This window comes from Tiliqua scincoides, chromosome 1, assembly GCF_035046505.1.
Source record: "Tiliqua scincoides isolate rTilSci1 chromosome 1, rTilSci1.hap2, whole genome shotgun sequence".
Lineage (NCBI taxonomy): Eukaryota > Metazoa > Chordata > Lepidosauria > Squamata > Scincidae > Tiliqua > Tiliqua scincoides.
The window spans coordinates 287,098,389-287,119,623 of NC_089821.1; the positions used below are offsets into that span (position 1 = coordinate 287,098,389).

The window sequence follows — 21,235 nt, forward strand, 5'->3', positions numbered from 1 at the left end:
GCTCAAGTTTGCACCACCTCTGGAGGTGACACGGATCTGAGTAGCCCCATTGGGACTGCAGTAACTCTCCCCATTGTAAGGGGAAACATTTACCCTTGCCCCTGGCTGAGTCTCTAGCTGCCTGAAACTTGCATTGGTTACAGTACAGGCACGCTGGCCTGCCTACTCCAGAACAAGTTAGGGTTGGGCTGAAAGTGCATCATGACCATAAAACGTTTGAGAACCATTGGTGTAGAGCTTTAAGAATAACCACTTTGTTTTTGTTGTGGTTTCTTTTTAGAAAGGTGACTGATGATTTCAAGGAAACAGATTCAATAAAACATCAGAAATATCCTTGCAATTAAACTGAATTCCTCTGGTGGATAGAGAAAGAGATATATTCTGTGTCCTGGCACATATGTCCTAGGGCACATATGGGCCTAGTACTGATGGCTATTCTACTCTCCTGATCCTGCTTCTCCTTTTGATGCAAAAAGGGGCCATAGATCAGTGAAAGAACATGTGCTTTGTTTTGTTTGCAGGAAGTCTCTGATCCAATTCCCGGCATCTCCAGATAGGGCAAAGAAAAAAAAAATCTCTGAAACCCTGAACAGCCACTATCAGTTTATGTCAAAGATACTGATGGACCAAGTGTCTGGCGTGGTGTAAGGGAGCTTCCTACGTAGATAATATATTGCTCACTGGGGGATTTTTTGTAGCCAAATTTTTGGACATTTGTGAATCATGCACTAGAAAGAGACCATGAAATACCGTTTATGGTGATCTGCAATTTACTGCTGGATGTTGAACCATCACTGTATCCATCTGTTAAAATGAGTAGGAAACAGGCAACTCAATCCTGTCCCCCATCAGCCCATAGCATGCAGCTACCAACAGAGTGCATGCTGTGTGATACGGGGAGGGGGGGCAACCAGACATCCTGGGAGAAGTAAGTACAAACATTTTTATTTACCTCTCCATAGGCTGCTTGGCCTTCATGGGTCTCCTTGGACCACGCCAGCAATTTAGCTGGCATAAGGTCAAAGAGGCTCAGGGGACATGTTGGGCAGGGAAAAGGTGGATAATATATTGATGTGCCTGCGTTGGCTTGGTCATGTCACGAGAGTGGGCGATGGCCGGATTCCAACGGATCTCCTCTATGGAGAACTCGTGCAGGGAAAGCACCCTACAGGTAGACCACAGTTGTGATACAAGGACATCTGCAAGAGGGATCTGAAGGCCTTAGGAATGGACCTCAACAGGTGGGAAACCTTGGCCTCTGAGCGTTCTGCTTGGAGGCAGGCTGTGCAGCATGGCCTCTCCCAGCTTGAAGAGGCACTTGCCCAACAGACTGAGGTGAAGAAGGAAGGCCCACAGCCAGGGAGACACACCAGGGACAGACTACATTTGCTCCCAGTGTGGAAGGGATTGTCACTCCCGAATTGGCCTCTTCAGGCACACTAGAGGCTGTTCCAGTACAACTTTTCAGAGCATGATACCATAGTCTTCCTAGACTGAAGGATGCCACTGAATAGCACCACCGCGATCTTTCCCAAACAGCCCTTGGTTCAGCCTGCTCCCTGTCCCTGACCTCCCCTGAACTGCCCATCACCACTATCTTACCTGCTCCAGCACAGGCTATGTGAGCTGCTGGTGCATGGGACCTCCAGCCATTTGTGCTGGTGGTCCCAGTTGCATGATCAGCTTCTGTAGGCCCTCAGTAGGATAGGGCCATAAGACTGGAATCCTGTACACACTTTCCTGGAAGTAAGCTCTGTTGAACACAATGGGACTTACTTCTGAGTAGGCATGCCTAGGATTGTCTGTAACATCACAATCCTATAAATGTGTAAAATATCAGTGCCATCTTCTCTGAAATGAAGAAAAAAAAAAAACTATGTGTGGTAGGTGACAAATTCCTAGCCCACCCCTGATATTACCCTTCAAGGAATTTCACAATTAAATCTTTTCTTTGGGCCCTGTTAGAGATAACAAACAGACCTCTCTGTTTCAGTCCTCCATATAGCATCTCACACAGACCTATCACAGTAGGGAAACACCAATTCAGCAAGCAGGGAGAGGTGATAGATGGCATTGCAGTATCCAAGCATCTTGCCAAAACCAATTACAGTTGCATTACACAAGTGCTAAGGAGATGCCCCACCTGAACTACATTTCAATGACGATCCAGGCCAAACAATGGTTGGAGTTGCCCACCTGCAGCCTGCATGCCAGCAAACTTCAATTCCTGCTGACCCAGTGAAATTTAAATCAAGAAGCCTCCTTTGCCTTTAAAAGCTAAGACAGTATGTCACAACAGACACACAATGGATTGGAAAATACTGTCCTCTGAGCCATTTTTTAAATCTACCTGTTTTGCCAGATTCCCTTTCTATACTTGATATAAATGCCCACTTTAAGCTAATTAGTCCCCCTGGCTCAAACCCCACTAGTTCTAGTAGTGTATGAAACTACCTCTGAATCACAGCACCAGTGGGAAGGTAACTAGTAGGTAGCTTGCCTGTGGGGCTGCAGCGTCTCTCCTCCCAGTTCTCCAAGCAGCCACTCTTAAGTGTGGCAGCCACACACGAGTCTCCAGCGTCTCCAGCAGTCTCTGTTCCACTATTTTGCCAGGCAGTCAGTCCATTAGCCAGTTCGTTAGTCAGTTAGCTAGTCTGTGAGTCAGTCCACCATTTTGTTATCTGTCTGCCAGTCCATCAATCAGTCTGCCAAGTCATTAGTCTGTCCACCAGTCCGTTGGCCTGTCAGCCACTGAATCACTCCAATTTAGTCCTCTCTCCTTCCTTCTTCCAAGGTCATCTCCTCCTACTACCCACAAAATTCTCCCTGCTCCAGGTGCTGCTTTTATCCTTAATGACCTGACTGCCTCTATTGGCTGCTGCTTGGAGCCCTAGGGTTCTCTAGGTTTCGTGGCTGACCTTGAGCAAGGTGCCACTGCTAGCATCTATCTTCTCGAGAATCTTCTGCAGTTCCACTAACCTACCTTATTTTTGTTTTCAAATGTTTGCTTGGTAATCTGGATGGAGGAATATTTTCAGCTCATGATGCCTCTGACTTTGTCCTTCCTGACCCGGTCATGCTTCCTATCAATGTGGACCCTAGTCAAAAGAAAAGAGCAGAGAAGTATTTCTGGGTTCAAGTCCCTTCATCACACCCATGTAAACACAAATTCCCAAGGAATATAGAAAGATAGCTCCCTTGGAAGAGAGCAACCATGTGAAACACACAGACAAGCCCCTCTATGGCAAGCACTCGAGTCCTTGTTGGGGCATATGCCAGCTGGAAGGAACACCTTTGCCAGGGGAGAGACTGGGATGAGTCCCAAGGGGAGCCTCAGCCACACTCAGACAGGGTACTGGTAGCTCACTGCACAAGGGCACAGGCGGGGAGCCAGGTGATGGGTTTGAGCCCAGCCAAGGGACTCAAGGACTCTCATTAGCAAGGCACTCACCTTTTGCATGATTGACCAGAAACACTCATGGCAAAGACAAAAGAAGAGAGGGAAGTAAGTCTAGAACCCACATAGGCCACACCAAAAGCTGCTTGCTAACCACCTCGCCACAGCAGGGGAAAGGCAAAGAGCATCCTGTCTGGCATGATGAACAAGTTGCATCACTGCAAACAGGTACACCTGACTGAGAGGTCGTAGCTTATGGATCGATCAGAGAGAGCACTGCATGTGCCAGTCACTGGACTGACATGTGACAGAGGATGCCTACTGTAGTGGCAATTGCTTCCCTGTTTTGGCCACCAGCAAAGTTGCACTTGCATCCAAGGTACATCAGCACAGCATTTTTCCGACACTGCACCAGCGTCAGTGGCGCCTCCATTGGCTGAAGGGCTTCTACAGTGGTGGGGCTATAGTTGCACCAGGATACCTGACAATATACTAGCATATTTCAAGGCCAGAACTGGGCCTTTGGTGTGTCAAAGTAACCTCTCAAGCATCCCAACTAACTCTGGCACTCCTATGAATTCTTTCTGAGGGAGACTCTGGCTCAGTATCCCTCATATGCAAAGTAGCTATCACTGAATATCCCACCTTTCTGAATAAGATTCAAAATTTATTAAACTGACCACCCTTTCAACGTGTTGCCTAGCAACTCACTTGTCACCTTTAAAAAAAAACTGCCTTTCTAAAATTATCTCCCCTCTCTCCCTCCTTGCTTCCCCCCCTTTAAACGGAGTCTTCCTCAAGTTATTGAAAGTCATGAGAATATGGATTTGCTTTGTTCAAGGGAAATAGATGTCAAGGTTGCATAATCCTTTAAAGCTTCTTGGAGCAACGGAAGCGGATCTTTCTCAGCAGAAGCTTACAGGAAAACAATGCATCTTTCTCACAGTTGTTTTAAATGAAAAACCATGCCAAAGAATCCACTTCCCAGAGGCCTGTGCTCTGTAGTGTTAACCTTGTGCTTGACACCAGCATGCCAGCTGAGAACCTGCTTTAATCGTAAATCAACGAGATCTCTCTGGGAGCCATTTGTTGGTGAATGTTTGAAGGGAACCAGACGAGGAACACGAGCTGAAAATCTCTGACGGCTTAGTGTGCTGAACCAGTTTAAGTGGGATTGTCACGTCTCCTACAGAAACCTCTCTACTCCTTTGCAGATGTTAACTCAAGTACATATGTGCAAATGTTCCATTACTCATTGCTTACAAGTAGACTAAAAAAGATTTAAGTAGGAGCACTGTTTCAGTATTTAAAAAGATTTTTTAATAAAGCAACCTTCTCAGGCCTACTTCAGAGTCACCAGATGGCACGTCTACTTTCAGATGGGGTGGGATGTGGGTAGCTCAGTGGTACAGCACATGCTGGAAATGGTTCCGGTATCCATTCTTAGTAGCTCTAATTAGTAGGGTTGTGAAAGACCTGAAACTGTAGAGCAGGGGTGCCTAACCCCTGGTCTGGGGGCCATTTGAAGCCCTCAGGGACCCCCAATCTGGCCTCCATGGAGTCCCCATTCTCCAATGAGCTTCTGGCCCTCTGGAGACTTGCTGGAACCCGTGTTGGCCCAATGCAACTGATCTCAGCATGAGGGCAACTGTTCGACCTCTTGTGTGAGCTGCAGGCCGAGGGCTCCCTCCACTGCTTGCTGTTTCACAACTGTGAAGTGGCAGCGGCAGCGAAGGAAAGGCCTGCCTTGCTTTGTGCAAGGCCTTTTATAGGCCTTGAGCTATTGCAAGGCCTTCATTCATTCATATAAGTTCCATCTGTAATTTATTCTTTTATGTAAATTTATTCAAATTTTAAATGTAAATTAATTCTTTTTTCCTGGCCCCAGACACAGTGTCAGAGAGATGATGTGGCCTTCCTGCCAAAAAGTTTGGGCACCCCTGCTCTAGATATCTGCTACCATTCGGAGTAGGCAACCTGAGCTAGGTGGACAAATGGTCTCAGTCGGTTTTAAGGCTGCTATACAGTAAGTTCTCTTTATACATGAATTTGTTATCTGCGAATTCGCTTATCCACAAACTGCACCTACTTCTCATTATCCACAGTCTGTTATCCACGTATACTGTAGCTTGGGCAAGCCCAGGGAAGAAGCCAAGAGACTTCAAAATAAGTCTTCAAAAAAAGCAGTTGCCCCAATGGCTATTGTATTGCTAAGGCAGAACAAAATATCTTCTGTTTTCTCAAACTGAGACATTTCCTCTTTAGGCCTGTAGAATGAATTAGGCTGCCCTGGAAAGGGCCTCTCTCATGTATGGGAAAATGTCATGCAAGGGTAAATCTCAAGTATGAGAAAATGTCCAATGAGTGATATGCATCCTTTCCTTGAGAAAATGCCATGCTCACTGGTGGCCAACTTGGACAGTACTATCCTCGCTGAACATGACTGAGGATGTGTCCTTATGGCTTATTCATGTGCTGGGCCCTCTCCTCGCAGATGGGTTAGTTTTTTTTAATTGCTCAGAGAACTGATGGTTCCAATGAAGCTTCCCCTGACCACAATTAAGGAAATTAGCCGACTTTCAAGGGGCGGGTCAAAGACGTGCATACCCAATGAGCACCCATATCTTTAAATCCATGAGACCATTTCTGCAGGGAAATCTTAATCTGAACCAGCCCTCAGTGAACCCAACTGAATAGATGTCACAGCCCTTGCAGCTTTCATGGTAGATTTTGTTCTTTTAATTTGCTTCTAAGTGATGAAGCTCAAGGGAAAAAGTGCTTTTTGCTAACTGGGCAGAGGCACCTTTTAAAGGGGTGTCCTTTTATATTTAGCAGGGAAAGAGCAACTGTCTCCCTTCATGCTGTATATTCCAAAGGCTGTTGCTGGTTTCTTTTCTACACCGCTTTTTAGACTGTGACCCCTTTGGAGATAAGGAGCCATTTACTGATTTATTTTGCTATGTAAAACACTTTATGAACTATAGTGGGCCCTTGGGATCCTCAGGGGATCGGTTCCAGGACCCGACCCACTACAGATAACAAAATCAGCAGACAATTAAATCCATGGGGGGCTGGTGTGGCACCACATTAATTTACCTGGGACCTCCTAGACATGACTGAGAGTCAGTTCTGGTTCACGCCAGTGACGTCTGGTTGCTTCCAGGAGGTCCTTTGCGGCTGCCCAGTTACAGTGTCAGCATCCATGGTTACTCAAACTCATGGATGCCAAGCCCACATATAAGGAGGGTTCACTATATGTTTTGTGGAAAAGCAGTATATTATTTATTTATTTATTTATTTATTTATTTATTTATATGTGAAAGTTGCCAATTTAAGGGTGGGGAATGGGTCCTCCCACCCAAAACTCATGTCCCGCTAATTTGCATAGTATCTCACAACTACAGATGCACATCCCATTGTGAATTTAATGCGGTGTGAATTGGCAGCATCTGCCTGCAGGTGCCCCCCTGCATAGGGATGTGTTATTATTATTATTATTATTATTAACAGTATTTATATACCGCTTTTCAACTAAAAGTTCACAAAGCGGTTTACAGAGAAAAATAAAATAACTAATGGCTCCCTGTCCCAAAAGGGCTCACAATCTAAAAAGATGCAAAAAGAACACCAGCAGACAGCCACTCGAATAGACACTGCTGGGGTGAGGTGGGCCAGTTACTCTCCCCCTGCTAAATAAAAGAGGAGCACCCACTTGAAAAAGTGCCTCTTACCCAATTAGCAGGGGGCTAGATGTGTTCCATCTGCATTGTCATTGGGTTGTGTATCTGAATTTTGTCCTGACATTTTGTCTCAGTTAATCAACTCTATGTGACTGAGGGTGCAGTCCTTACCCCTTATGTCAGTACTTTCCAGCACTGGCATAGTGGTGCCAATGGGACATGTGCTGCATCCTGCAGTTGGGTGGCACTCATGGAGGCCTCCTCAAAGGAAGGAAATGTTTGTTCCCTTACCTCAGAGCTGCATTGCCCTTATGTCAGTGCTGAAAAGTTAATCACCCTGATTAACATAAGGGGTTAGGATTGCGCCCTGAATGGGATAAGGGAGCATCAACCAGGACCCAGGACTCTTATAATGGGGACATTTTCCCACCTCTCCAGATATCTTCCCTCTTGTGTTTACAGCCTTTCACAAAAGGAGGCTTGCTTTGCAGAGTGTATATGTAAAAATATTCACGAAATGTGCCCCCCTTTTGACTCATCACTTGAGCCAAGAGCTTAGCGAGTTGTTTAGATTGACTGCCCTGTATAAGCCTAGGGAAAGAAGAGTGAGAATATCTGCTCGGTACATGTATTCATGTTAAGTGGGAGCAAAAACTTCATTTGTTCTTTCTGATAATGTGAATCACGACAAAATTACCCCAGCTCTTAGAGATCTGAAGGAGAATGGGAATGATACCCACGTGGCTTCTGCAATTTAGTGCTTTTAACTTGAGAAAAATAAGAGCTCAAATTGATATTCGGATGTTTCACATGTTGCAGACAGAAGCTGATGCATCCTGCAGGATGGTAAACACCCTTTAAAAACAAACGCACCACTGTGGCCCTCCCATCCCATCCCCGTCCCCATTTGCCACAACATTATCATCTCCCACGCTGTTAAAAAGTGATTTGTCAGTGGAGTGGGAGATGTATGAGTCCCTTTGATGCCAGACATTCTTCTGCAGCTCGCCTTCTATTCACTCAGCCTATTTTGTTCCTCTACTGTTAATGGCACTACTTCCTAAGAGAACTAAAAAGGATCAGTTCTTGCTAACGTAAGTTGTGTAACACCCAGCGAAATCGTTTTTGTCAAACCATTATCTCAGGAGTCAGTTTATTAAAGGCGGTTTTGGTTGACCCAGCCGTGGAAGAAACAGGATGGAATATTTGTCCCAATATTAGCTTTAGACAGGAAAATTAGGAGCTCTGAAGTACAATCCTATGCATGTCTACTCAGATGCAAATTCCACTGTGCTCAATGAGACTTACCTCAGGAAGGTTGTTGGCATCCTTCAGTCCCAAAAGACTATGGTATCGCACTCTGAATAGTGTTCTGGAACAGAGTGTCCTCTCCAGTGTGCGAAGCCTGGGTAAAGTAGATATGGAGGATAGACTGTTACCCATGCAGCAAATCCCCCCTCTCCACGTCACTGAAATGGTCCAATGGAAAGGCAGAAGCCAATATGATTGGTTCCAGCGGCGTTGCAGGAGTTGCCAGAACGTGACTGTGTTCAGCCATGAACTGCCTCAGGGACTCCGGCTCCGGATTTTGCCTCGAGGTTGACTCCTGAAGCCTTTTCCATAACTGGATGTAGCCACAAGGCAGTGGAGGTTTGGGATCAGAGTTTTCCTTCTCTCAGATGAGCTGCCTTCCCAGGCTAAGGAGTCCCATCTACCCGGTGGCTGTTTAGTCGCCTCTTACAACAAGTACAGCCGAACTGAGGGCCTATTCTTATCCCCAGCCGTCAGGGCAAACATGCATTGGATTGTGCCCACCTTTTTATATTCTGCCAGCTCATCCTCTGTCCTACCACCTGGCTTATCTCTATTCTGTCAACAGCCCCCCCCCCTTCACCTGTTCAACTTGATGTTCCACCTAGATTGCTGTTGGGAGAATTGTTGAGGTCTGCACACCAAGATCGCCAAGCAGGGCAGTTGCAGTGCAAGATAGCAGAGACGTTGAAGTTGAATTGTGCATAGAGGTAAAACATTCTGAGCCATTGTGAGGCATCAAACAGACCGCCTTTAAAAACCTAAGAAGAGCCTTGCTGAATCAGGCCAAAAGCCCATCTAGTCCAGCTTCCTGTTATCTCACAGTGATGCACTGGATGCCTCAGGAAGCACACAAGACAACAAGATATTGCATCCTGTTGCCATTCCCTTGCATCTGGTGTTTGGGTATAACCTGCTTCTAGAACCAGGAGGTATACCTAGGCCAGATGCCATTATGATCTCTATTGGCAAGGTGTTCCACATATTAATTACAGAATTGAATTGCATAGGAACAGCAGTTTTCAAACTCTCGAGGAGATTTTGCACTGCTGTGAGTCCTTGCGGGGGCGGGGGTTGGTGTCTTATGGGAGACCTCCCTTCTTGCTTACACTTGCTTACTACAGACGTTTATTGAGGTCAAGCAGCACCACCAGATGTGCCCTACCCTATTGCTACTAAGGTTTTCTTCTGGTTTGGCAGGTTTACCTGTCCTAATCATAGCTGAGAGGTGGTTCACAGACTGAATTCCCACTTGACATCCCTCTGGATCCCCTTACTGTGTGTTTGCAGGTAGATGACTTCTATTTAGCCTGCACCATAAATATAGCTGCTGTGGTGTCAAACTAGGACTAGGAATACCCGAGTTTAAATACCCCCCACAGCCATGAAACTCACTGGATGATCTTGGGTCAGCCACCATCTCTCAGCTAAGCCTACCTCATAGGGTTGTTGTGAGGAGAAAAGGCAGGACCCATGTAAGCTGCCCTGAGTTCCCTGGAGGAAAGGCTGAATAAAAATATAATTGTATTATAGTATGTATAACACAGGATCCCCCCCCCCCCCCGTGCAGTAAGGGTGTGCAGTAGGCTCTGGAAAATGCATGGTCCATGTCCTAAGATACTCCCATTCTAGCCAGGAGGATACTAGACCTCTTCTTCCATCAACAGAAAAAGTTGCCTTGCAGATCTAGTTTCTGTGTTTTCTTTTTGTGTCAAGGATATAACTGGATTTGTTAAGGCAGAGAGGAAGGGAGTAGAGGCTGGCTTATTGTTCAGGTAAGCAGACCTGAAAAATCAGCGCATTCAGAAAAGAAAACAATGAAACGGAGCCCATTATGCAAAGACTGCTACTGGCGAGATCCCGAGCACACTCAATCCTCTTGGAAGAAGAAATAAGCAAAGGACATTTGTCTTGGGCTTAAGTTGCTCCTAAACCAGCAGGCTCCAGCACTCTTCCCCTCTGCTATATGAAGAGGCAAAGAAAGACGCCACATGAGTTATTTTGCAGCCTCCCTCTTTCAACATTTTGCCTGGGTAGTCTCTTTTCCTGTTACAGGCACGCCTTGAGAAAAGGTCAGCTAGAAAAAGGTGGCATTGGGGGGATCAACTGAAATCCTGCGCAGAATAATGACTTTGTTGAGGAACCCTTCCTGTGCAGCCTGTCACAGCGCCTTGCTGGGCCGCTCTTTGTTCAGGACAGCTGATCCTTGTCAGAGGCTGGGGCAGACCATAGTTCTTCTTGTGAGGATGTGTTTCTTGCAGGGCGGGGGGTGGTGGTTGTGGACGGCAAGAAAGGATTGCTATAAGGAGGGCAGCCTTTCAGAACAATGACTTTCAAGAAGAGCTTCAGGCTTCACAGTTGATCCTCTGTTACAAGGACTAGGCTGGCATGGATGGGGGAAGCACAATGGAGAGGCTTCTCAGCAGTGGCTGAGCTAAAGCAGAATCTGTACTTCTGCACTAGCCTTTTAAAAAACTCAGTGCCAAACTATATAAGAGATCAGAGAACGGAAAGCGGATCTCTCATCTCAATTTTTTTTTTAACTGCTGTAGGAAGGAGGGGGTCCCCAATTCAGACTGAGACAACGGTACTGTGAGAAAAGTGTTACCCTTTCCCCCGAACCATTTTCTTGGTGTGAATCTCATTTCTAGAACTCGTTAAGTTACATGCTGAGATAGGGTAGAAGCATAGCCTGCCTCCAGTGCATATTCATACATGTGAAAACAAAATTTCAGGGCACTGCTTCAATGCCAGCTGCCCCCCAGCCTGTAACCACCAATCCCATATAATAAATGTTGCTGTTCACTGTTACAGAACGATGTCCAGAAGAAGTGCTTTCAGCAGTATGTAACGGTGTCCCATCAAAACCTTTCTCTAGAGATCTTATGCCTGCTTTAGACTAATTAACCTCCTTTCTGCCCCCCTCCACCCATAGCCCTAGTTCTTTAGAACAGTGTTTCACAAACTGTGGGTCAGGACCCACTAGGTGGGTCGCAAGCCAATTTCAGGTGGGTCCCCATTCAATTCAATATTTTATTTTTAATATGTTAGACTTGATGCCACCATGGTATGTGACTGCATTTGGGGAAATGTTTCAGATCTGTACTTGTAACAGGCACTTATGGATATGCTTTTAACAATGATAGTCAGTGGGACTTGCACCTGGGTTAGGGTGGGTAGGATTGCAGCCTAGGATTGTTAAGAATTTTCCTGCTTGATGATGTCACTTCCGGTTGTGACATCACGTCCGATGGGTTCCGACAGATTCACATTCTAAAAAGTGGGTCCCGGTGCTAAAAGTGTGAGAACCACCACTTTAGAAAGTACCACTGGACCCAACCACCAGTGTAGCTTGCCTGTTCAAACTGCATAGGACCTCCTGTCAGCAGATTCTCCAGTCACAGCAGCAAGGACCTTGGCTCTCAACAACTCCTGGGCAAGTCACCCCCCACCCACCCACCCACCCACTGGCTCTGCTTCTTTCACCTTTATCCTCAAGGTCTTCATTATCCCTACTAGCTTGCAGCTGTGGGCTGCCCTCATTACAAGCCAAAGTATTTGCCCTAAACAACACAAGGGGGGCACTGCTGACACCATACCCTATCTCCTTGGGGGGAATTTCCTCAATTCCACTACAAATGGGGTGTTCTATCAGTGCCCCGATAGGTGCTACAACTACAGAAAAAGTCTCTGTAAAATGTTGGTGGTTATGCCTGGGATAGGTTATGTGAAAGATTGCCAGTTCATGAAATAAAAAAGTTATTGAGATGGGCAGGGCCTGGGAACAGTTCCTTTTAGCAACTATGACTTGGAATAAGCGGGGGGGGGAGCTCACCCAAGAACTTAGAAGAACTTTGGCCAAAAGTGAGGGGGGCTTTGCTCCATTCCTATCTGTCTTCCCGCCTATTATTTAATCTTCTAAACAAACATCCCTTGATGCGTGCTATGTAAATATTGTCACTGAATTACTGTAGCTCATTACAGAAAGCCATGATAAGCTTTTTAATTACAAAATTAGCTTCCCCAAATCAATTTCTTTCATTTAATGAACTGAGGAAAACTGTTGTCGTCCCACCACCTCTGCAGCATAAATCCCAGTTTACCTCCCCCCTTCCAAATATCTGAGAGTGCAGTCCAGGAATGCACTTAAAAATGAATCAAAAGTGTTTTGTTCTCACTTGGTGCTTTTTGATAGGTTCCCATTTTCCTCACTATATTTCAATAATCCTTTTTGTGTGTCTGTTCTATTCAGGCCTGTTGAATAAAGGGCTCACTGTAAACCCTCCCATTCTGCAGGATGCTGTAGGGCAGGGCTTTTCAAACTGGGGCGTCACGATGCCCCAGCCTGTGAGCCCTGGCCTCTGCCCCCTTAAGGGGCGGGGCAGCCTGGAGGTAGGGAGGAGGCAGCGGCACGATCCCCAGGATCGCGCTGCCCAGGGGGGCTGCAGGGGCTTGGGTGAACTTACGCAAGCCTCCTGCAGCCTCCCCAGGCTGAGGGGAGCCCGGCGCAACCTGCAGCAGGGCTCCCTGTAGCAGTGAAAGTAAATGCGAAGCGATCGCGCTCCATTTCCGCTTTAGCGGAGGCGAGTCTATGGAGCCCTTTGGAAAGCAAACTCAGCCACATGGTCGCGTTTACACATGAGTAGGCAGACGTGCCTTGGCTGGTGGTTAGGCCAGGCAAAGGAGAATGAGAGGACACCAGAATGGTCCCGATCCGATGGAGCTGGAGTGCAACAAATGCTCCAGAAGGCAGCCTCCCCCCCCCCCCCCGCTAAAAAGGACAAAAAAAGAGGCTTGAGCTGGTAAGGGGAAAGTTTTCTATTTTGCACTTGCAAAGCCAGGTGGGTCTTTGTATTGATGTGCTTGAAATAGAAGAACTTTAAACTGGGCACTGGAGAGGGCTGGAAATCTCACTGATTCTTTTTGGGGGGTTGTTATTGCAGGCAGACTTCAGAGTAAGTCCCATTGACCACTATGGGACTTACTTCAGAGTAGACATGCATAGGCTTGGGCTCACAGGCTGCAATCCTACCCACACTTTCCTGAGAGTAAGCCCCATTGACCACAATAGGACTTACTTCAGAGTAGATTCACTTGGTGGAACAGGACTGGCTCCCCCTTATTTATTTTATTTTAATTTAATTATTTATAATTATTTATTTTAATTTGCTTGATGATGTCACTTCCAATGGGTCCTCGACAGATTGTCATTCTAAAAAGTTGGTCCCAGTGCTAAAAGTTTGAGAACTACTGCAATAAGGAGTTAGTAAGTTGATGCGGATGTGTGTGTGTGTTTGTGTGTGTGAGAAATTTTCAAAATCACTAAAATCAGAATTTGGAGGAATAAGACCATCATGTTATATATCAATCAATGCGTAATTTCATGCAGAATGCAATGAAACAAACCACATTGAAATATCTGTGTTATAACAAAAGATACAGTCAAAAAACTGGTGGGGGCGGGGCGATGGTACATCACCACGCCCACCTGGGGCGTTGCCCTGCCCACTACATGGGGTAACGCACAGGCCTCCCGTACCAGGTGACACAAATTCTAGTGAAGCCACTGCCCCAGTGGCAATGGCAGATTTAGAAAAACAAAAAGCAAGTCTTGTGATGGCTGGTGCTCTTACTCCTTTTATCACCCCAAATGAGAGCTGTCCTAAGGAGACAGTAGTGGAGGATGCCTGCTTAATCACCGCATTGTCTTTCCCCATGTGATGGGGAAACTTGTGCGTCTTTCTCTAAGACATGCTCCTGATGCACTAAGAGGTTCTCTTGGGTCAAATGCCAGGGCATCCTACACCTGCGAAGCCCGGGGCCCTTCTGGAGTGAAATAGTGGCAGGGAAAGCTCCTGAGAATAAGATTCTGCAGTGAAGCAGAGACATACTTGCTTCCTGCCTTTTGCTTTTTCCACCTTTGCATAATGATTTCATCCACTGCAGTCTCCATATAGTCTTTCAGGAACTTCCTGGCTGCTTTAGGCTGCCAGATATACGACAGTTGAGAACAGAAGCCTGAATGTCCAAGCACAAGGGATGTGGTTTCCAGGAGTGCTTTTAGGCATGCATCAGGTCAGGACTTTTGACCTCTCTTCTCTCTGTCTCTCCAAGCACCAGTCCGCTGGCCTGCATGGCAAAGTCCTTTGAAAAGCTCCCATACCTCAGATTCAGTGCGGTTTGTCATGTTGCGCAGATGGCTCCTATTTGCACGAAGGAATCTGCATCATCAGTGCACATGGCATTAGCCAAAGCCTTCCTTGGATGTCAACCCAGGTCTTTCTTCTTTGTTTCTCTCCTTTATTTGAGTTTGGATTCACATAATTCTTTAATAGCACTGGGGAAAAAAATAATGACCGTGTATTTCTATTATCCCTGCATACCAGCAAATATGTTTAAAAACCACTCCCTTGCTTTATGAGTGTGAAAGAAGCAGAGAACTCCAAGGAGCAAAGTAGGGCAAACCAATAGTGCTGATCAGAAAGGGTAAGCAAATGCTTTCAGTAATTTCAATGTGTGTGTGAATTAGGGCAAGCCACAGAACTTTTTGGCTGGTTTCTGTACAATGTGTGCGCACGCTCTCATAAATCAATCAATCAATCAATAATTAAAAAATAAGCATGCAAGCAAGAATGAAACATGTAATTTCTTCAAATACCACATTTTGAGTTCCAGCCTTGAAATGTTTGATTCAGTGTTGATTTGTCCAAGCCTCTTCCCAATAGAAAGATTCCACTGAGTCACCTCAAAATATACTGTAAGATCCTGAACAGTCAGTGATCAGAACCATTGGATTTAACTACCAGCCTAATCTTATCCAGGACTTCGCTCTCAAGAGGAGGGCTTTATGACAGTGAAAGAGTTTTTCACTGTTGCACAATTGCCTCAGATTGTATCCACAGTGCTCTGTTGGCAGCCATTCTGTGAGCAATTGCGCACACCTGAGTTTACCCCCTCCGTTTCACACCTTCCTGCCCCTTTCCTCAGATGTCCTGGTTGGCAACCTTCAGTCTCGAAAGACTATGGTATAAGCCTACAGCACCCGGTATTCCCAGGCGGTCTCCCATCCAAGTACTAACCAGGCCTGACCCTGCTTAGCTTCCGAGATCAGACGAGATCAGGCATGTGCAGGGTGATACCAAAAGAGGTGGCATATGTCTGAGGAGGCCCATAAGCAGCCCCAGGTCTTACATGGGAACTGAGTATAAATTTGTTTTACTTACCCCCCTCAGGTTGCCCTCAGGTCACCCCCCCACCAGCTGAATGCAGGGCACGTCTTTTCGGCATGGCTGCATCAGCGCTCTGGTGGGGGATTAGAGCCTGTGTCAAGTTATCCCCTGTAAATATACAATTTATATAGGAGTCTGGCAGCCCAGTCAAACCTAAATCCTCACACATGGTGGTGTAGTGGTGACAATGTGGGCTATGCTGCATCCCATGGGGGATTTTTGGCTGCTGGAGGTCTCCTTGGGGTAAGGGGACATTTGTAAGGGCCACAATGGATCAACTGGCGATATCACTGGTGCAAGTCAGCATTGATTTGTGCAGGTGAATCAGGACCGAGAAGGGGCCCAGGATTCAGCTTGCACTATTGGCCCAATCTGCCCACCCCATCCTTGTTGCCACCCTGTTTTGCCCACCACTCCCCCATTCCATCCTCCCCCTGCCCCTTCAACCTCCTCCCCACTCTCCTCTACCCCCTGCATGGGTTTACTTCCGTGCCGGCCTCCGTCACTCCATTGGCGTGCATGGGAAGGTTCCAGCCTTCCCACCAGCCCACCAGCGTGCCAGCTCCCTGCACTTCCGCAAAGCACTTTATGGCACTTTTGTGGTGGAATGCACATAGAAAATGCACTTTTCTACATTGGTGTAAGGAAACATTGTCCCTAAACATATGATAGGGTGGCAACCTCTTAGCAGAAAGATGGAAAGGAAGAAACCAGTCAGTAAGGACTAGATGATTTTGGTCTGGTTGAACTCCAGCCTTAAAAAGATGACAAAATGTGCCACTTGTTTGGGGGTGGGTGGGTGGCATATTAAGATGAAACTGGCAGGATTTAGAACATGCCTCCTGAGATATACGAGAAGCCCTTACAACAAGGCTGTGTGTTGCTCTAATCCTCTGCCAACTAAGCTGCATGTCTGATCAGAGAATTTCCTGCTTTCCAGAAAGAAGGGGCAATTTTCTCCTCCTCTCCTTCCCCTCTCTTACGCTCATCTACCTGTGCCTGGTTATGTAACCCTGCATCATCTTTCCCTCCTATTATCCTGACTGCTGATCCGTGCCTGATGGCTGTGTCAGACCTCCAGTGCTTCGAGCTCTTTGATTGCTGCGCTCTACGCTCTTTAACATGACAATTAAAAATGATTTACAAATGGTTGTTTCAGTTCCAAATGAAGATGTGGAGAAAGAGTGTGACACTTTGTGGGATCAGGGATGCAGCTGCTGTCTTTAGTATTTCCTTCCCAGCTTTGGTTTGCGTCATGGGTTTTATGTCCGATACTTGTTCTTCCAAAAGGGCCTCATCCCAAGATATTGCTGTGGGTTCTGAGGTCAGTGGGAGTTTCAAGGAGAAACTGCCTATTGTTGGCAGACACAGCCGAGAAGATTAGCGCCCACCAATTTTGGTACCTTGCCTCTGAATGAAGGGACAGATCAGATACTTGCCTCGCATGTGGTGCTTGCCACTGCCCCCAATTTCTTTTACTGATGCACCATTTCCAAAAAGACTGTGAGAACGGGTCCCCAGCGGACTGAACAATTCCAGACTTCCCATTTCACTAGTGTATTGTTGTAAGTCATGTCTCATTATTCTGAAGTTTGTGCAGCAAGAACACTGCCAATATGAGGATGCCATCCTTAGGAACTAATCATTAGCTTTGGACGTTCGGTACTCTGAACACCGATCTGATTAATTTGGTTACAACAACAACAACAGTATTTATATACCGCTTTTCAACAAAAAGTTCACAAAGCAGTTTACAGAGAAAATCAAATATCTAATGGCTCCCTGTCCCAAAAGGGCTCACAATCTAAAAAGATGCAAAACCAGCAGACAGCCACTAGAAAAGACACTGCTGGGGTGAGGTGGGCCAGTTACTCTCCCCCTGCTAAATAAAAGAGGAGCACACACTTGAAAAAGTGCCTCTTAACCAGTTAGCAGGGGTTACTGTAAATTGCAGCAAGTTCTCACTTAAAAGTGTTGTTAGATTTTTGGAAACTGCAACTTTATGCAGAAGCACTTGTAACAAAACCAGTTTTACCATAGAGGGTCTCAGTCACACTCTCTCAAGTAGCGGGGTCCTAGTGCACCACAAAGCATTGTTGCGCCCCAGAATGCAGAAGTGACCCACAAGGCATTCTGGGGCATGGGAAGGCCAAGGAAGTGAGTTGTGGGCCTGGTGATGGCAATGCGAAGAACATCGGTTGAGCTATATTCTGCTTCCTACTGACCTGAAAGGTAAGGCAGGAACGTTCTCTACAAAGAAATAGGGAGAGATATGCCTAGGCAAAAGACATCCTTGGTTTATCTGTGAACAGAAGCTCCATCTCAAACCAACAATTCCCCCCGCCAACCAGAATGTAAATACCCTGACAGCCAAAGTGTCCCCCCAGCATAACATGCTTTATGGCAGTCACAAACTCAACTATGCTGCTGTGCTTGGCCTGGCCGCCACCACAAGCAGTGAGTGTCCAGGTCCACACTCCAACAATCCAGGGAAGTCAGTTAAGGCAGTGTAGGGGATGGAATGGGGCAGGCAGGAGGGTGGCTCTGGCCTAGGAGGGGACAGTTTCAGTGGCAGCAGTGCCCCCCAAATCCTAACTCCCTTCCCAGTCCAGCTACATGGATCAATTTGGACTTGTGCCAACTCTATAGCTGGCACAGGTCCTAGTTGACCCATGGCAGCTTCTAGGCAGCACAAATTATGTGCTTTGCCTATCACTTCCCTGTGATTCTGTTTCTTCTGTGATCTGAATTCTTAAACTGTACATCAAAGTGTTTACACATGTGGTTCATTCACATGTAAGTACAGTATAACACTGGAGGTGAGCTCTCATGCAATCCCATGGTTAAGCCGGTTGTTGCTACTGCTTTCTCAGAGGTTGAATTGTCATATTACATGTGCTCCTTAATTGGACATGACTGTGCTTAAAAGTGAGCTGATAACTCATGTGAGTTTTTTAATGCATAAATAAGGGGCAGAGGAGGAGAGTACAAAACTGCTATGAAAACCCAAGTTAAGCACTTGGATTTATGACTCTGCATACACATATGCAGAGTAGTTTTGCTCTTCCTTTTCCTATGAGTGCTAGGCCAAAGATGGGATTCTTAGTGCCACATTTACACAGTGCCATGTAACAGTCAGCCCAGGCTGTCATAATCTGATGCGCTGTATACCCTGCTGTGGCAGGGTAAGACTTCTGAGGGTCAGGAAGTGCAACTTAATTGCTAGGCTAGTCTAGCAAAGAGGAATACAGGTCATTTATGGGTTTTCATCCAAGTGTTGTTTCCCAGCAGTGCTTACACACTGGTGTGATTAAAAGCCCTGTTGGCCAAGACATATGTTGAAAGATTTCATGGACAGATTCACCTGTATAGCGGTTAGTGCAGATAACCCTTACACAAATTGGAACACAGGTTTGTTTGACAACTGATATCACCACCTGGCTGGCTTTAAAATGGCTTGTCATGAGTTGGGGCAGAAAGCAAGATTTTGATCCCTGCTAAGGGTAATAGACAGCTTGATTCTGATGTTATGCTATGGCTAAAAAAATGTTATTGGGTTGTTCTTGATATTTGTATGATCTTTAGTTGCATAATTTTTTTTAAGCATCTCAGGAAGGAATTGGTTGGGATGTGATGAATGAAATTGTTTTAAATGGTATTCCCTGATAAAAGGAAGGGATATTATTTGCTTCTATATACCCACAGTGACCTGAGAGTCTTTGCCAGTGAGCCCTAAAATGATGCCGCTTTCACCAGAGCTGATCTTGGCATTTCTGCTGCCTGGGAATGTTGATCCCCGACAGACAAACACAATTGACCTTCTCCTGAATCCTGATAAAGTAGTTCTTTCCTTTTCTCACATTCATCTTGACTTTATCTTCCAAGTGGTAGCAGAGGAAGCAATCGAGAACCCAATCCTATCCAATTTTGCAGTGCTGGTGCAGCCATGCCAATGGGGCATGCACTGCATCCTGTTGTGGTGGGGCAGTGATAGAGGCCTCCTCAAGATATGGAAACATTTGTTCCCTTATTTCAGGGCTGCATTGGCATTGCACAGTTGCTGGAAAGTTGGATAGGATTGGGCCCTCAAGATGTCACCAGGAAAGTGCACTGCACAGTAGCTTAGCAGAGCCACTGCTTTATGAAAACTGCCTGAAGTGTCCAGCAGACTTGGCTGTTGTCTGTGCCAGGTGTGACTGTCGGCCTGCCTCTTGGCTTGGACAAGCTTCCTTCGTGCTGTTTACCTCTCAGCAACAGTTCTGTGGAGCCTTAGAAGTTCCCCCCAACCTCTTTCCCAAGCATTACTATCATTCTTTAAGATATATATCAGTGTTTTTAGATGCACTCTATCTTTCCCATTAAAAACATGAAAAGTCATATCTGGTTCTGCTATCTTTTGCTGAAATGTCATATCACTCTGCATTGTACAGAAGGAGCAAGATCATGGTGCAAAAGCTAACATGCAGGTTGGGTAGGACTTGTAGAGGTCTGGGGTTGCCTTTGGATGGATGTGTGGGGATTTATGCAGGGTATGTCCTTACATGTGTAAAGTAAAAAGTATAAGGAGGAGGAGGCCAGATGCTCCTGGATTCCACAGCGTGGTTTCCACTGCAAGTTTCTCAAATCAGAGCAAGCAATTCAGTGAGTGATTTGTTTTCCTGAGATTCTCCTTTTAGCAGGATGCACACACACACACACACACATCCCAAGATCTGTCTACAACCCTACAACATTTGCAAGAGTTGCAAGTGAAAAGTTGTCAGACACTGAAATGCAGGTAAATGTTTTTTGTTTTTTTTTAAATTACACTTAATTACAGCAAAATGCACGCGTGTGTTTGTTTCCATATTGCACACCGTTCTTTCCCTTGCCTTCCCCAGTTATGCTTGAAAACTTTAGAAAGCAAATTGTTGTTTGCCTGTTAGTGTGTTTTCAGACAGAACTTTCCCCCTTCTTTAATCTAAAGCAGGTATGGAGGAGAGCTGGTGTCATGACTCTCATACAGCCCAGTCCTATCCCTCACCACCTACCTATGCTGCATCCTGTGCTTGGGGTGGGGTGGGGGAGCAATCAGACAGCCTGCAGGAGGTAAGTGAAAATATTTTGTACTTTCCTCCTGGTAGGTAGGCTGTCCTACCTACCAATGGGTCTCCTTGGACATATGCTGTTTTGGTAGTGTATGTCCAAGGAGAGAAAAGGGGTGGGGTGGTTTTAAAATGAGGGGATAGGATCCAGCATGCACCATTGCCACAGGATCCACCAAATCTATGTATGTAAGACCAGAGCTGAACCAAGGCCAGCTGTTTAGGATCATGCATTTCTGGTGTGGAGATGTACAGCCCAATCCTATGCATGCCTACTCAGAAATAAGTCCCATTAGTGTCAGTGGGGCTTACTCCCAGGAAAGTGTGGATAGGATTGAGCTGTCAGTCAGGTGGTTAAGACACAATATGCTGAATTGCTGCAGGGTAGAAAGCAGGCAACTCAAGAAATCTTGGTACTCAGGAGTGAAAGTTTTCAGGCTTTATTTCATTGCAAGCAATGGGCATCTCAAAGGACTCATGTCCAAAGCATTGAGAGTGATTTCTCAATATTAACTGGACCCTTTATGCCATTCT

The 21,235-nt window shown here is 46.1% G+C and overlaps 1 protein-coding gene and 1 pseudogene across 13 annotated transcripts in view; one reads left to right on the forward strand and one right to left on the reverse strand.

The window, feature by feature from the left end:
* The window catches only part of NRXN3 (neurexin 3), a 1,424,661-nt gene that overhangs the window by 774,252 nt on the left and 629,174 nt on the right, over window positions 1–21,235 (forward strand). The window lies entirely within an intron of this gene.
* LOC136638230 (5S ribosomal RNA) lies at window positions 15,419–15,534 on the reverse strand (annotated as a pseudogene).